Source organism: Salmo trutta, unplaced genomic scaffold, assembly GCF_901001165.1.
Source record: "Salmo trutta unplaced genomic scaffold, fSalTru1.1, whole genome shotgun sequence".
NCBI classification, from domain to species: Eukaryota; Metazoa; Chordata; class Actinopteri; order Salmoniformes; family Salmonidae; genus Salmo; species Salmo trutta.
In genome coordinates this window covers 32,553-36,554 of record NW_021822897.1, presented here as the reverse complement: position 1 = coordinate 36,554, position 4,002 = coordinate 32,553, and the positions used below count along the sequence as shown (strand labels likewise).

The 4,002-nt window shown below is 46.8% G+C and overlaps 1 pseudogene; it reads left to right on the top strand.

Moving 5' to 3' along the window:
- The first annotated feature begins 672 nt into the window (after window positions 1-672).
- On the top strand, window positions 673-2,459 carry LOC115186288 (glypican-6-like; annotated as a pseudogene).
- The last annotated feature ends 1,543 nt before the right edge of the window (window positions 2,460-4,002 follow it).

The window sequence follows — 4,002 nt, the reverse complement described above, 5'->3', positions numbered from 1 at the left end:
GGACGCTCTCTGAGTGCTGGAGAACCTCTATAGGACCACTGACAGCTGCTCTCTGAGTGCTGGAGAACCTCTATAGGACCACTGACAGCTGCTCTCTGAGTGCTGGAGAACCTCTATAGGACCACTGACAGCTGCTCTCTGAGTGCTGGAGAACCTCTATAGGAACCACCTGACAGCTGCTCTCTGAGTGCTGGAGAACCTCTATAGAACCACTGACAGCTGCTCTCTGAGTGCTGGAGAACCTCTTCCTCTATAGAACCACTAACAGCTGCTCTCTGAGTGCTGGAGAACCTCTTCCTCTATAGAACCACTGACAGCTGCTCTCTGAGTGCTGGAGAACCTCTTCCTCTATAGAACCACTAACAGCTGCTCTCTGAGTGCTGGAGAACCTCTTCCTCTATAGGACCACTGACAGCTGCTCTCTGAGTGCTGGAGAACCTCTTCCTCTATAGGACCACTGACAGCTGCTCTCTGAGTGCTGGAGAACCTCTATAGGACCACTGACAGCTGCTCTCTGAGTGCTGGAGAACCTCTATAGGACCACTGACAGCTGCTCTCTGAGTGCTGGAGAACCTCTATAGGACCACTGACAGCTGCTCTCTGAGTGCTGGAGAACCTCATCCTCTTGAGAACGCTCCACATGATCCATATAATTGAATAATTTCCTTTCCAATGAAATGTGATGTATTTTAATACGTCTTCCTCAGAGATGTACCTGAACAGGTGTTGTTGTTATCCTCGGTCACCCAGGTATTTTTCCTGAGGTGGTAAAAGACGGCCTCACCAACCAGCTGAACAACCCTGAGGTGGCGGTGGACATCACGACGACCGGACACTCTGATTCGCCAACAGATCATGACTCTCAGAGTGATGACCAACAAGCTGAAAAACGCCTACAACGGAAACGACATTTTCTTTCAGGACTCCAGTAAGTTCCAAACGATACCCTAGTCTCTCTGTAGTGCACTACCTTGACCAGGGCCCATAGGGAATAGGGCTCTAGTCTCTCTGTAGTGCACTAGGGGATAGGGCTCTATTCTCTCTGTAGTGCACTACCTTGACCAGGGCCCATAGGGAATAGGGCTCTATAGTGCACTACTTCGACCAGGGCCCATAGGGAATAGGGCTCTAGTCTCTCTGTAGTGCACTAGGGGATAGGGCTCTATTCTCTCTGTAGTGCACTACCTTGACCAGGACCCATAGGGGATAGGGCTCTAGTCTCTCTGTAGTGCACTAGGGGATAGGGCTCTAGTCTCTCTATAGTGCACTAGGGGATAGGGCTCTAGTCTCTCTGTAGTGCACTACCTTGACCAGGGCCCATAGGGAATAGGGCTCTAGTCTCTCTGTAGTGCATTACCTCATTAAAACCAAAAAAAGCTAATTTTTGATTTCATGTTTTTTATGATATATTGCCAATTTTGACTTTACCGTCGAGTGGAAATCGCTCAGCTCTGCCTCCAGGACAAGATTCGTCCTCCTGCAAAGTGAGACGGTCATTATTATGGTTTTGAATAACACTGGATGTGACAAGAACATCTACATTTGAGTCATTTAGCAGACGCTCTTATCCAGAGGGACTTACAGTAGTGAATGCAGACATTTCATACATTTATTATCTTTTTTATTTTTTATTTTTTTCCGTACTGGTCCCCCATGGGAATCGAACCCACAACCCTGGCGTTGATCAAGGCAGTGAAACAGCCCAGAAAACTTTCATGGCAGACGGTCAGCTATCTGTGCTTTGAGTCTGTTTGGAACCTCACTCATTATGCTGTGTGTGTGTGTGTGTGTGTGTGTGTGTGTGTGTGTGTGTGTGTGTGTGTCTGTGTGTGTGTGTGTGTGTGTGTGTGTGTGTGTGTGTGTGTGTGTGTCTGTGTGTGCGTGTGTGCGTCTGTGTGTGCGTGTGTGTGTCTGTGTGTGCGTGTGTGTGTGCGTGTGTGTGTCTGTGTGTGTGTGTGTGTGTGTGTGTGTGTGTGGTGTGTGTGTGTGTGTGTGTGTGTGTGTGTGTGTGTGTGTGCGTGCGTGTGTGTGTGTGCTGCCTGTCTCCGCCTCTCTCTAGGCGACGAGGGCAGCGGCAGCGGCAGCGGCTGTACAGAGCGATGTACCACAGAGTTTGTGTTTGTGGGTTCGGAGGCCCCCGTGGTCGGAGCAGACAGGAGCAACGAGAGAGTTTCAGCAGCATCAGGCGGCGCCTCACATCCGTCCAGAACGTCTCTACCGCTGCTGCTGACCTTCTCTCTCACGGCCCGGTTCTGGTCCAGGAGATAATACAGCCGGGCTGAGAGGACACCCTGGACGTTAACCCCGCCACTACGACCTCTGGCACCAATCAGACAGCCAGCCAGCCGTCACTACGACCTCTGGCACCAATCAGACAGCCAGCCGGTCGTCCTACTACTGACTGTTAGAGTTCTCTAACCGGAACCGGAACCGGACTCGTACCACCCTTTCGGACCCTTTCCCCCCCCCCCCACCACCATGAAGAGAGATGGTCACAGTTAGTTTACTGTATTAGAATGAGGATTGGTGTGAGTGTTACAGTGCTGCATCCTGCTTTGGCCCCAAAAATCTCTCTGTTCTGCTCTAATCTGTTCTGTTCTGCTCTGTTCTAATCTGTTCTAATCTGTTCTGTTCTAATCTGTTCTAATCTGTTCTAATCTGTTCTGTTCTAATCTGTTCTAATCTGTTCTGTTCTAATCTGTTCTAATCTGTTCTGCTCTGTTCTAATCTGTTCTGCTCTGTTCTGCTCTGTTCTAATCTGTTCTAATCTGTTCTGCTCTGTTCTAATCTGCTCTGTTCTAATCTGTTCTGCTCTGTTCTAATCTGTTCTAATCTGTTCTAATCTGTTCTGCTCTGTTCTAATCTGTTCTGCTCTGTTCTAATCTGCTCTGTTCTAATCTGTTCTGCTCTGTTCTATTCTGTTCTAATCTGTTCTAATCTGTTCTGCTCTGTTCTATTCTGTTCTAATCTGTTCTAATCTGTTCTGTTCTAATCTGTTCTAATCTGTTCTGCTCTGTTCTAATCTGTTCTAATCTGTTCTAATCTGTTCTGCTCTAATCTGTTCTAATCTGTTCTGTTCTGTTCTAATCTGTTCTGCTCTGTTCTGCTCTGTTCTAATCTGTTCTAATCTGTTCTGCTCTAATCTGTTCTAATCTGTTCTGCTCTGTTCTAATCTGTTCTAATCTGTTCTGCTCTGTTCTAATCTGTTCTGCTCTTCTCTGATCTGTTCTGTTCTAATCTGTTCTAATCTGTTCTGATCTGTTCTAATCTGCTCTAATCTGTTCTGCTCTAATCTGTTCTAATCTGTTCTGCTCTGTTCTAATCTGTTCTGCTCTTCTCTGTTCTGTTCTGTTCTAATCTGTTCTTCTCTGTTCTGCTCTAATCTGTTCTGCTCTTCTCTGCTCGGTGACGTCCAAAACAGAAGGTAGCGTCAGTGGATCAGCCAATCGTCTCCTCTTTTCTCCAAACCAACCAACTGCTTCTCCCTGAACTCTAATTGGACAACAGCGTGCTCCTTCTCTCCTGAACTCTGATTGGACAACAGCATGCTCCTTCTCTCCCGGACTCTGATTGGACAACAGCGTGCTCCTTCTCTCCTGAACTCTGATTGGACAACAGCGTGCTCCTTCTCTCCCGGAGAGACAGAATGAGAACGCAATTTAAAACGTGTTCTTTAGAGCGATGATGATGATGATGATGAAGAATTTAAAAATACATGAGATTATATTTTTCTTTTCTTTATACAGCAGAATTATGAAACCTTCAAAATGAACAGAACAGAAAGAGAGAACCCTGAGAAGGTTCTGTTGTTGTTCCCTACATCCTCCCACAACAGAGAGAGAGAAGGGCTCTGGTCAACAGTAGTGCACTACATAGGGAATAGGGTTCTATTTGGGACACTCCTCTCAGTTAATTACACAATTGCTAAAGTTTAATGAAGAACCCACGTCTGCTGATGAGAAATCATGTTTTATATTCGAAAGGCTCCAGGAAACATTTCAT